The sequence below is a fragment of the Apis laboriosa genome, unplaced genomic scaffold (genome assembly GCF_014066325.1).
Source record: "Apis laboriosa isolate Shangri-la unplaced genomic scaffold, ASM1406632v1 scaffold64_cov150, whole genome shotgun sequence".
Classification (NCBI taxonomy): Eukaryota; Metazoa; Arthropoda; class Insecta; order Hymenoptera; family Apidae; genus Apis; species Apis laboriosa.
In genome coordinates this window covers 948,755-962,408 of record NW_025224011.1, presented here as the reverse complement: position 1 = coordinate 962,408, position 13,654 = coordinate 948,755, and the positions used below count along the sequence as shown (strand labels likewise).

The window sequence follows — 13,654 nt, the reverse complement described above, 5'->3', positions numbered from 1 at the left end:
ATTACGTTGTTCGCTCTCGTTTTTTTCTTTTTTTCTTTTTTTTTTTTTTTTTTTTACTCGTTGCCGTTGTTTAGTATTTCAGAATCGCGTGATTTGAATTAATTGAACTTCCGCGGTTATACAGCGTAATACTACGTAATCGCGTCTCCACCATGAAGAAGAGATTCATTCTCAGTCTGGAGAACGATGGATCTTGGAGATAGGCGCCACTTTAACCGAATACATCGATGATTCTTCCTTCGAAATCGAACAGAGAATATCATTTAATTAGTTTTCTTTTTTTATATTAAATTAACCAAGAAAATGATTTATTAATCGCCCTTTTGATTTTGAATTAAAAATATATTTTTGCCAATTTATTTTGTGACTATATCTTAATAAATAAATAATTAATTTATTTAAATGGTATATATATATATAATAGATTCTTATTTTTTACTTTTCAAATTATTATATAAATTATGAACATAAATGTAAAAGATTGGCCGCTTACTCTGTAATTGCTCCATCTTACGGAAGTAATATGGAACGGAACCCGATCCTTAGAAAACGTGCACGGGAATCATCGTGAAAACAAACTGTTTGCTCCTCGATGCCTGGGAACTGGGACGGAATAGCGCTTCCAAGGTGCATATCGGTTAGATCGATTATAAAACAGGCCCAACAGAATGATTTCAACGGATCACGAGGAAAGAATCGGGTAATGGGAGGGAAATTGCGATAATTATGTCGTAAGAAGGGAGAGTAATCGAACTCACGTTTGAACGAGAGATCGATTCGTGAAATGAACGAATCTTGTCACGTTTATTTCGCGACAGAAGAAGATGGTCGCCGTCGTGGGATCTAATCGACGATGGCAGAATTTGAAACGAGAAAGACGACTGGGTCTGTGCTCCAGGTCGCCTCGATTGGCGGAATGAGCCCCCTCCTTCCTTCCCTCTCTCTATCTCTCTCTCTCTCTCTCTCTTTTTCTTTGTGACGTTAGGTAACAGTTGAGCTCGATTGGTGCACCCTCGACCCCTTTTCGAATCATTATTTATTTAAAGAGGGACACGGTAGATACGTTTTTCCTTGTCCTTCCTTTTGACGCATCAGAGAAGATTCTGGATCGAAACGATTTACAAAAGGAGAAGTGGAATAAACTTCGTCTAACCTTCTCCTTTCTTTTGTTCAAGCGCAAGATCAAAAAAACGAATCGCATGAAAGATATATATTTCATCGAGTAATTATAATAGGATTAATAATAATTTATGCGAATTTAATGCGATTTTTAATGTGTGAGATTGGGAAGGAAGAAGATCCGTGAGCATGGATAGCGTATAGAAAGCCAGTGAAAAGAAGTGGTGCATATCTATACTCGATGATATGTAAAAAAAACGCCGTCGACCTGAAATTTCTTTTCTATTTCACCTCGTGAACTTTGTAAATAATCCTTGCATCCTTAAAAATGAGACACGGGATAATTTTATCTACTTCAATCCGGACGGGATCCGGCTCCTCAAGGATGGGGAGACTCGTCCTAAATCAAGTTTTTCTCTTCCTTTGAAATTTTCATCCTGCGAATTTGCACGATATTATCGCTTCGAGTATTAACTTTTTCTCCTCCTCTTCAAATTGTCAAATTTCTGTTTCAATTTAAACAAAAAAAGCGTTCCCCTAAACTCTAAAAATATCTTCTCATTAGAAAATCTAAATATCCCAGCAGCTCCACATCCATTTCGAAATTCCATTTCGAAATTCCATTTCGTCGTACAACAAGCGAATTCGAAATCTTGGACACCTGTCGTCATCTTGATTCCATCACAATATATACGTCGATTGTTCCGTATTTTATTCGAATTTTCTCGATACTTAGAATCCTGTTACGCGTTCCGCGATCATGGCGACACGGAGGAGGATCGCAGCGGTGCGCGTCGCTATTGGCAAAAACCGGAAATTACCGAGTGTTTCACGAGGTTGCGATAGGAGGAGGAACGAATGCCATCCTGGGATTATGTCATCGATAACGATATTCATGTAACCGCTGTCAATTATCCTCCATCCGGCCCCATCTTCCCCGATATGCTTTGGAAATGCAGATGATAATGCACGCCTCGAATATATTATTTAACTCGTAAACGATTTCCCCGTGATGGGTACATACGTTTGATAAATGTCGCTTCCTGGATGGATCCGCGGTAACGGTACACGGAAAATAAAGTTCCACCTCGTTTCTTCTTCTTCTTCTTCTTCTTTTTCTTCTTGTTCCCATGGACTGAACTTTGTAAATCGTTTTGCTTCAGGCTCTTTCTTCTTTTCCGATGGCCGTCTGGCAATTTTTCCTTTGCACGAGTGCAAAGTGTATGATTGATGAAAAATGCAAAACTAGAATTTTGACAAAATTTTATTCTATCTTAATCTTTTCTCTAAACATATGAAATAAAATCAATATGAATTAATATTAGATATTAATTTAAGGTTACTTCTTCGACACGCGAGAGATCACTTTATTCTGATTAAAATTTAACATGTATCTCATAATTCTGAATAAATAACGAACAGCTTCCCTTAATGTGATACTTCGATACTTGACAAATGATATCTAGATCCGACCAAGGGTCAAGCCAAGCCTCGACAAGCAGACCCAATTTCAGACTGAATCGTAACTCATCATGTCTGAACGGCAGACACGACCCAAAGCGATCCAGTCTCGAACTGGACGTGACCTAGACCTGGCCGGTCCGTTTGCAAGACCTGTTAGACGGTCCCAGACCTAGGTCAGCCAAAGCATGAGGCATCGTGCGAGCGTGTAAGTCGTGGGGCAACTATCATATGATGTACCGTTCCACCTGTGCTACCATCTGTTCCAAAAGTGTTACTCGCATTTTACACGACAGCTGTCGCGCCTCCTTTCGCGACCTTAATTTTCCTCGCTCTTGCCATCGGCATCGACCCAAATTTCCTCCAGCCTTTTATATATCTTTCATCCGTGTAGTCCCTTCCGTTCTTCCATCACCACCAGGTCGCTCCATGAACCAATTCTCTCTCTTCCTCTTCCAACGAACCCTCACATCGCTTCTTCGTCATATCTTCTTTTTTTGATCGGTCACTTTTTTCTCTTTCTTTTTCTTTCATATATTCGAGATTATCGTTCAAGATATTTCGTATAAAAGTGACACGTTTTGGCGTTTGAATATTCGTAAATCCATTGAATTATATTTTGAATAAATGTTATATAACGTAATAAATGTGTTTGTCTCAATTAAATATATGGATTATTGTGTATCTGTTGATACAATCTCTGATAGATAATTTCATTGACGCAATTCGAATAAGATAATCAGGGGTGATAAATCGATTAATTATTTAAAATACTCGCTAATTGTGAAGAGACGAATAAATTTAGAGTTAGAAAAACAATTGATTATCTTATCGAAAAGTTTCGAATAGAATATCGACACATCTTCGCGTATCTACTTAATTTAAAATCGTGTATTCATCCAGTATATTAAAAGAAACACTCGAGTTTTACCAGAGAGAGAGTAACGAAAAAGAAGAAGAAAAAATTCTATCGTCGTAGAACCGTCGTAAAAACTCATCTTCCTTCCTTCCCCAATGCCTCGAAAAAACCTAACCTAACTCTTTCCCCCATCCAAGGAGCCGGCAAGAATTGGCAGAACAGTTCGTTTCACATAAGATAACCATCCTGTTACCCCACATATTACGTCCGTATCTTCGAACGATCCTAGGTGCCTGTTTCGCGGTTCAATGGATCATTATGTACACGGTTTTCGCGTGAATCGGCCTTTCTCGGAACACTTTCGAGACGAGACGCCTTCCAGCCGTGCCTTCCGCCATTACGCCTCGCGCCATAAAACTCGAATCTTGCCATGCGCTTTTTATAGAACGAGGAGGATACTTTCGAGGAGCAGGAAGCCGTTCTCGAAAACCGAGATGTTTTTTAAACGGTGGATATATAAAAATTCATATCTCGTAGTCTGACTCGGTCTGTTTCCTACGCGAATAATTGTGCCGGGTAAACGATTCGCGTTGGATTCATCATGCATGCATTCCATTTTTATCTCTCGAAACTAAATTTCGCGGTTTATAGAGTTTATTGGTTTGTCACGATACGTGTCTCAGACGCGAGCTACGTTTGTCACGAATACAACCTGCTGATCCAGGAACTGTCTTTCGGCGTTTTTCATCTTTGAATGTAAAATTTATTTGATGGAGTAATATTTTAAGACAATAATTTAAGGTGAAAGGTGAAAATGTTTGGCTATATCCAGGTAGAATTGTACGTAAGTTAAAGTGAATTGAATTTTTCATTGATGATGCAATGTTCGTGAATATTTGCAGTTTTATTACTTTTTATATTGGAATATTCTTGATGGTGGATATGAATTTTTGATGGTTGAAGAAACGGGGAAAATTAGCATTTTGAAGAGAGGAAAAAGATATTTGGTGTTCTTGCCTTGAGTAGAATTTAATGTGGTAATTTTAGGTAATTTAAATATATATATTTTAGGTGAATATATGGAAATAGGAATTTTCTGATGATGCAATGTGTTTGTAAATAATGAACTTTTATTGTTTTTATATGGGATACTCGATATGAATTCTTGATGGAATGGAAAAAAGAATTAACATTTCAAAGAAGGAAGAAAAAGGTATCCTTGAAATATGAAACGAAATTTATGAACGATTTAAAAAAATATTTTATGTAATTTAATTTTGTTGATATTTTTCTATTGTATTATTATTATTATTATTATTATTCTATATTTTCTAATCAATCCTAATTAATGCCTCTTTGTATAAATAGTTAGTGTAGTTAATAATTGGGGAAAGGAAAAGTATTTTAAAACAATTGAGCAATAATCTTATAATATAAAATCTACTTGTGAAATAAATTGTATTAAATTAGTTTTTAATCCAAGAAACTTTGGAAATCATACAGATAGTTTTGTAATTATTTCAGATTGGAAAGATTATTTTAAAAAAAAGATTAGATATTCCGCTTCGTAATTAAAGAATGGTGCCAGTTACTCATCTTACAAAGGAAGAGAATCACCTTGGATACTTTTTCTCTCATTTAAAATGTAAGAAGGGAAAATTGCACACCCTGTAAAACTCGCTGGCATCTCTTCATGATCTATATAAAAATAAATGTGTCAATGAAATATTTTAAGACGTAATAATTCATTCTCCAAATGAAATGAATTAGGAAACGAAGAAACTGAAAGATATTTATTTTTTATCGAATGATTAATATTATAAGGATTGGAGAGATAAGAAATATAAAAATTGACAAAAATTAAATAAGCGTGCAAAAATTAAATAATTTTACATTCGAATGAAAGAACAAAAGAACGATGACAAAAAGGGAACCAAGTCCCACGTTACAACATCCGTTTTCAAAACGAGTGCATTCAGGTTGGATTAATTAATCAATTAATCAATTAATCAATTATAAAAATTTAATGAACGTTGGTTTAACGTTGAGACAAAAGAAAAAGCTAAAAATTGTATCCTGCTACAATGGTCATTGATGATCGGTTAATAATGCATTAAATTAATCAATTTACGTGGAGAAAATTGTCTATGTGATATACTTCACATAATGATCCATTGAAAGAAACGATGGGATCGACCAGGGAATGAGGTTGATTACCTCGAACAGATCTTCGTATCTTTGATCTTTTAACGAGCGATTTGATCATTGAGACAACATATTTGAAGTAAATTTCTCCGCGTTTTTTAATGATTTTGAAGATGATTATTGACTCAAGGTTATCCTTCCCTCACCATTAACTTATTAACACAAAGTTAAACAATTTTCCCTATTTCTCATTTTCTTTTTTTTTAATTTAGTTTTTTAAAAATGTTAATTTATGATCTTAAATCATCGAAGTTTCATTTAAACGCCCATTCTTTTCATTTTATCAACTTTTAAGTATCCTTTTTCGTTTTTAAATACTAACAATACCAGATGGGTAATTAACAATAAAATTACCATCGATAGAAATAAAAATGGGCTATAAGGGTATAAATTATTTTGAAAATTTTTATTTGAAATTTCTTTTAAAAAAGGAGGGAAAGATTCTTTCGTACAATCTCTCCATATACTCGATTCGCGCAAATCTTTATCTCTCGTCGTCGATCGATTAAATTATTTACTCCACTCGAAATCAATGGAAATCGTAGTCCAATCGCTCGCGATTTATAAGTCGACCGAACAAGGTTAGAATAACCGCAACCCGTGTCATAAGCCTTTCAACGTCGCGTGTTCCGCAGAATCGTTCCGTTAAGCGAAGGAACAGGCGAAATATGGCTTCTGGGGAGGGAAATATCGGCCACGTTGGTCAATATTTGTCGTGCACAACGTCGATACTGGCCCAAGGTAGTTTCAATGCGAACACATCCGGGCATTAAGTTTTCGCTCTCGTTTTGCACGCGAGCGAAATAGATATTTCGGAATAAATGGCGAACAGGGAGCGTTACACATCACGTGAGCGCATATATAGTTTCAATATTATTTCACAGTTGTACATTGGTCGTGTACACATTGTCTATCGATCTTCCTCGGATAAACTTGATGTTTAATTAAATTTCGATACTCTCGACATTCTCCACGGAGAAATTGGTCGAATTTGAAAATGACGATGAACGAACTTTTAAACGAATATCGAAACTTAATTTTCAGATTCGCGAAACAATTGAATTGAATTCTTCGTGAGAACTTGTTTCGAAACTTGTTAAAATAAATTTAAAATCTAATTGTGAACGGAAAATTGTTTAAGAGGATAATATCGATGGAAAAGCGATCAGATTTAGATTGATGATATCTTCGTTTGTAATAATATTATTATCGCTTCTTTTTTAAAATAATTTGAAAAAAAAAAAAAAGATATTTTGCTCGCGTATTTTAGCTTTTTTTAAATGATACAGCGGAAAAGTTTTTTTGCAGTTTATAATAATATTATGTTCCTCGTATAATGTTATTAATAAAGAAGCTAAAACCATCTGAGAGGCAAATTAATTTTTTTTAGTTCAGTTTGTTTTTGCTACACGAAGTGTATAATTATAATGTTAATCACTTGTTTATTATCGGATGATCGCCAATGTAACATTTATTTAAATGTATAATTATGTAAAATTTATTCATTTTAGAGTTTACGATCTTGCATAATCCATCACTATTCCGCTGCAATATTAAGAAATAATATCGCAGAATGAATCGATTTTCCAACTAATAAATACCGTAATAAAAATACCGTACAATCATTTCCGTGATTGTAAACATTCTTTTGTATTTAAGACAAAAAAAATATTAAACGTGAAATCATCCTTTTCGTCTCTTCTTTTCGCAATTCTTCACGGTTCTTCTTCTAAAAAAAAAAAAAAAAATGGACAAACATTCTCTTCCTTTTTTCTTATGCGAGATAAAAAAAATAACACATGGAATTTGTTGTTAGAATTTTTCTTCGACGTTAAACGTTTTTTTCATATTTTCTAAAAATACAATAAAATATAATATCACTATCTTCCATCAGATCCTCCTTTGATAATAAAAATTCTTTCCCCCTCGCGCCCAAGAAATGAAATAAAATTTTGAGTTCGAAGAAAATGAATATCAATCAAATGAAATAAAAAGTGACTTATTAATCGCGAAACACGTGGTTGGAACCACGTGGTGACGTGGATAAGAGATAAATTTCATTTCGTAGATACCTTCCGACGAATACCCGTTACTATATCCTTCTAACTGTTCATCTCAGCCCGTCTACAAGTATTCTTTCATCCAACCGCTTATTTCGCCGTCATCCAGAAGAGAAAACCCGCGTTATTAATATTAATTACACGTGTTTTAACTATCGAACGGTATCGTGTTATCGACGCCGATTAATCGTACGTCGATCATCTACGAACAGTGATTTTTTATTTCATTCAATATGTTTATCAATATCGTGGAGATGTTACGAAACATCCAGTGAATATTCGTCAGAAACCGAATATTCGTTTCTTTTTTTTCTCTTTTATTTTTTTTTTTTTTTTTTTTTTTATGCCTTTTATAAGATATTTCGTGTTTTTGAGGAAGGATCGATATCATCTTATAATGTTTTTCACGAATATGGCCAGTTTTATTTATTCATTGAGAAGATTTTTATTTTGCTTTATGATTTTATGGTATATATACGATTGAAATTGATGAAATTTTTTACGAAAAGAAAGTATGAAATTTTTTTGTTGAATTGGAATTTTATTAATTGTTATATAGTCAATGTTTATGTATCCATTAAGGATCCTTTCTCTCTCTCTCTCTTTTTTTTTTTTTAATGTTGATTGTTATTTTTATTACATAATGTGAATTTTTTTTTTACAATATTAAGAAACTACTATTTGGTTTAGTAGCTATAAATTGATGGCTCTTTTTTTCTCTTAAATTTTTCTTCGGATGGATTTTGATTGTTACGTAATTGATTACGAGTCGATTACATATTATCATATTATCATATATTACATATATTATATCTTATTTAGTTTGTGCGTTGAGATTATTAAGCAACGAGGAAATATCATTATTATGATGCAAATTTTTTTATACATACACATCTTTGTGTAATTTTCTTCAATAGAATTTTTAAAGCTTCCAGTGTAAAGCTTTGAAGTCTTGATCAAGGTATTGCGACGTTGCATGTCGCATAAAAAATCTTTATATATATATATATATTTTTTGATTAAATATCTTTATGAAAGAATAGAATTTATTTCATCGTTGTTATTATTATTTCTTTTCCTTGCAACGAAGACACGTTCCTATCTTATTTCATTTTTATTTCAATTCCAATAATTAAAACATCATTCGTTTATTTAAATATACCCATAGTTACATCACATTTCCTTATACGTGAAATTTAAATCATTTTATGAAATAACATAACCAGCATGTTTTGACAATATTTCCTGTGTAAATTAAATGGAATTAACACGTATTACCAACGGCGATGTTAATGGAACCTTTTACGTCAAGAGATTATCTTAAGTGACTGTTTTTTTTTTCTTTATGCACAATGTTTGGGCAGTCAGTGACTCTAATTATTATAACAACGTGTAATGTGTACCCTTGTTCGTGGTTATTATACCTTCAAGTTAATAGCGGGGAACAATGTGGGAGATTATAGTTATCAAAAACTTCTTTGTCCCGTAAGATTGTTTTCTTCGTGAAATTTTAATAATAACCAATTGGATTTTTAATCGATAAATCTTGTCTTCTCGCGTGTCAAACTGTCAAATGTAAATACACCGATGAAATTTGCATCAATCATCGAGATACTTTATTAGATTTAGAAGTGTGACGAAATCAATTATTTAACCGTTATCATCGTGAAATAAAAATAACGCCTGTTTGCCATCACATTATTTCATAATTAATTTATCCCATATTGATTCAATCACTCATAATCCAATTCAAAATAATTCACTTTGTAATGATTCTATCTCTTCACAAATTGTCTTCACAAGCATTTTCAATTTTTTTCCCTTTTCAAATTGATACGCTCTACACATCTCTAATATAATCCATGGTATAAAAAATATATCTTCGCAAAATTTCAAAAAAGCATCTCGAAAGCTTTCTTCTCTTCCACAATTATATTAATAAGATTCAATTTCAATCAAATTCTCAACAATTCCTCCTCTCATGAAAATAAAAGAAAAACATTTATCTCTTCTCCTCCTCCAAAAAAAAAAAAAAATATTCGTAATACAAAACGTAAAACATTCTTTTCCATTCTCTCTTCACTTGATCAAAATTAAATTCTCAACGTGCACGAGATACGAGACACGGAACATCTCATCTTCTGTAAAAAAAAAAAAAAAAAAAAATTAGAAAAAACGAGTTCTTCAAATTTCTACTCGCTCATCGAAACTCGAAACGACTCACCCTGTATATAATCCCATCTGTTCCCAGTGTCCATGGGGTCCCACGGGCATCTCCCACCCCGTAACGCCACGTAAGTCGACCGATCGTTCCCTCCCCCTGCGTATCCTCCCCTCCCCTCTCCCTCCATTCCAGCGCGACGACCCCCAAACGGCCCCTATTCAAAGTCTTCGTTCGGCGTCTGTCGGCAGTCAGTCGCGGGGCATCCGTCGTGGAGCGCGTGTCTCTCGTGCGTCTCGAATTGTTGTCGTTCGAGTTTCGAACGAGCACCCCCTTCCCTTCGTCTCATCCGTACTTCCCTTCGAACAAAGAGATTTTCGACAACGTAGGAAAAAATTCCACGAAGGAGGGAAAACGGCTTTTCCGTTTTTCCTATTACATATTATCGTAATACGTTTTGGTTTTTTCGCGTGTGTTCTTCGTGTTTTCGTGTTTTCTACGACGTATATAGAAGGAACAACGTGCAACAGGTTACAGATATATATAAATATTTTCACCGGTATTTGTTGATGATATTGATTCTGAGAATTCCGAGTGAGGAACATTTCTGTGAATTGTGACGGATTGTGCAGTTTTTATGCTCACTATATTGCGGAGAAGACTGTTGGACATTGTTTATAAGAGGGATTTTCGACGAGTTTAGTTTAGTGTTTGTATGTAGTTGAAGAAGAAGTAGAAGAAGAAGAAGAAGGATTCATATTCAATAGAATATATATATAGATATAGATAGAGATAGATAAAAATAGAAGTTTTCAAATATTCGAGATTAATCGTGATATTATTGCTTCGTTTTCCCGAAGTCGTAAATTAAAACGCACGCCCACCCCAAAATAATCCCGACTATTTTTATCTCGTGTATCGTGCATTACTCGAGACGAGAAAGAAAGATAGGCGGAGGAAAAAAAAAAGTGGAAGAACTCGAAGTAAAGATCGGGGCGGGAGAATTGGAAGGAACAGTGGGAAAAATAAAAAATCTTCGAGGTTGTCTCGAAGGCCGGGCTACCTGCCACGGTATAATCGGGAGAGAAGAAAGTTCGTCTGGGTTCTACATCCGGTTTTCGAGATCGTTGCCTACATTTCTCGATATCGGATACTTAAACATTTCTGTATCATCATCTTTCGAATTTTTTTCTCGCGAAATTTTTTTCGAATAAAGTATATATATATACTGGAAGAGGGGGGGTGGAAGAGGTAAGAAGCGGAATGCCGGCTCGTTAATGATCTTCGCGCGCCTCTTCGCGGTGGAAACGGAAGGAATGAGAGGCGCCGCGGGTGAAGTTCCTTGGTGCCGATTGAATGGAGTTACTTCGAAGAGGTTTTGACTGTCTCTCGTGTCGACCGACTCGTCCCTCTAGAAGTGAGTAGAATAATTTATTCTTGGTTTATATTTATATTCATTTTTCATTTCTCTCGTTATTCCACGTTGCAATCCCCATTTGATATTGCGCGATCGTGTTTATATAGTTTTATATAAGTATCGAGGAAATTATTTGGTAGCGAGTTTTGTAGAAATATATTATTAAAAGATTCTGAAATTTGATTCGAGAAAATTTTCTGGGAACAATTTTAACGGAGGAATTATTTCTTTTTTTATTCCAATTATTTATTTTATTTTATTTCATTATGATTATAATGTACTAGCATGAAAGCAAATGATTATCTTAAATGTATATAATCAGTTTTTGGGTCAGGCATCATTTTTTATAGTTTTTAAAGATTGATGTATCTGTATCGCTTTTTTGTTAGAAACAAAATTTATTCTTTAAGAGATGTAGAGTAAGAATGAAATAGGATAAAATGTGTAAAATATTAATATAAATATCAGAGTTTATCGGAATAAATATCTTTCTTTATTTTCTTTGTTTATTTATTTTTTAAACAAATAAGATAAAAATAAGATAAATAAGATAAAATTCATTTTATTTTCTCTGTTCATGGGAAAGCACGAACTTTGCAATCGTTAATTGATTTTTAATTATTGCGATCGATATCAAGAATAATTATACAAAATATAAAATTATAACACGTAGTGAACCGATATCTGTGCAATTAAAAAGTAAACAAGAAAGAAAAATTAATAATAATTTTCTTTAATTATAATTAATATTTTACCAGTAATAAGTGAAAGATAATATATATTATTATTATAAACTAAGATATTATTATTATTATACGAAGATAGTCATATATTTTTCCTAGTTTACGATCAACTTTTCAAATATAAAAAATTAGTATTTCTACCTGTTGACATTTGATCAGTTTATTAGTAAAAGATATAATATTGATAATCAAACAAGAAATCTAAAAATTGTTTCTTAATTTAGTTCTATGTTAATGTATTCATACTAATTGCATCGCAAGTTTTTCTACAGCCTACTCGAGGAATGTCGGATTACAATTATTATTGCCTCAAACAGGTTTGTTGTGAATAAAATATAATGGGGAGAACGGTTTGTCCGAGTCTTTAAGAATCTCTTCACGTCTATTACACCACTATTCGTGTATTCACGCAAATTATCAAGAATACATACGTCACAATGATTCATTACACGGTCCAGAATTACTAAATTAGAATGTTACTTTCGATTTCCCCACCATCTCCCACTAATTCTATTCTTCCTATTTTTAGAAATAAATAATTATTCTTACGAAATATTTAACCTATAAGATAATTTTTATTTTAATATTAATTGTTTAATAATTTATTTATAATTAATTAGCAATTAAGAAGGAGAAGGCATCGGGAATAATTATTAAAATTCTGCTATGGAATGTGAATAAAATTAAAATTAAAAGTAAAAGTAGAATAAAAAATTTATAATTTAAACAAAATTTCTTATATTGCTTTCTCTCAATTTATTACAATTAATCTGATAAATCTGACTCATCTAATTCCTCGATATTCACACCCTTTTCCATCGCTATGCCTTCTCGCCTCTGTTGAATATATTTCCAGTGGAGAAAATGTCAAAAGGTGTGCGTGAACGGAGAGAAAAAGAGAGACAAAAGGAAGGGAAGAAAGAAAGAAAGAACACGAAACGAAATTGTTCGATCGAAATCTCACGAGATCGAGAATTCCCCCATTTTTCGAAAAATCGCACGAAATCGCATTAAATTTGGAATAATTGTAACGCGATCGATATGTGGAAGATTTTTTTTCGATTGCATACGGTTTCACGGTTAAAAGCAATTGTCCCCAGAAAACTACCGTTAAAGTGATCGTGACCTCGATCGAGTCTCTATAGATTCTGTATAGATCCGCTTCTGGATCGTCTATATACGACTTAACAACCGGATCGACAACTTTTTACGAAATCACTGAAAGCACCAGCCGACATAACGTGATTCAGAAAATTATTTTATCGTTTTTCTCGATCGAATTATTTTTTTTAACGCGATTTCTTCGCTTCATAAACGTTCTCGATTTAGTAAGCAACGGATGTATGCGCGGATTTCACGGAGTTTTTTCTTCTTCGATCTGTATCATGGATTTTCGATTGTGTAATTGGAGGATGAATGTTTTGATTTTTTTCTTTCTTTTTTTTTTTTTTTAAATCAATCATTCCACATACATTCCGTATTACAGAATCGAATTTTTTAAAGGATACAGGGGAATATTGTTTTTATTATTCCAATTGTTGATAATAATTAAAAAATATAGCTTTTCTGTTAATTTTCTGTAAAGTGAAAGATTAAATAATGGAAGAATTTTTTCGATGTGAAAAAATT

General features: G+C 33.3%; 1 protein-coding gene across 4 annotated transcripts in view; it reads left to right on the top strand.

Annotated features, from left to right (window-relative positions):
- The window catches only part of LOC122718483, a 51,354-nt gene that overhangs the window by 22,499 nt on the left and 15,201 nt on the right, over positions 1 to 13,654 (top strand). The window contains exon 2 of one of the 4 annotated variants that reach the window (XM_043943553.1): positions 10,396 to 11,282. The exons of 2 other annotated variants lie outside the window; for them this stretch is intronic. The gene's annotated coding sequence lies outside the window, so the exon portion shown is untranslated. Of the gene's footprint in view, positions 1 to 10,114; positions 11,283 to 13,654 lie in introns of those variants that run through there. One more of the 4 variants, XM_043943552.1, reaches the window with a different exon arrangement.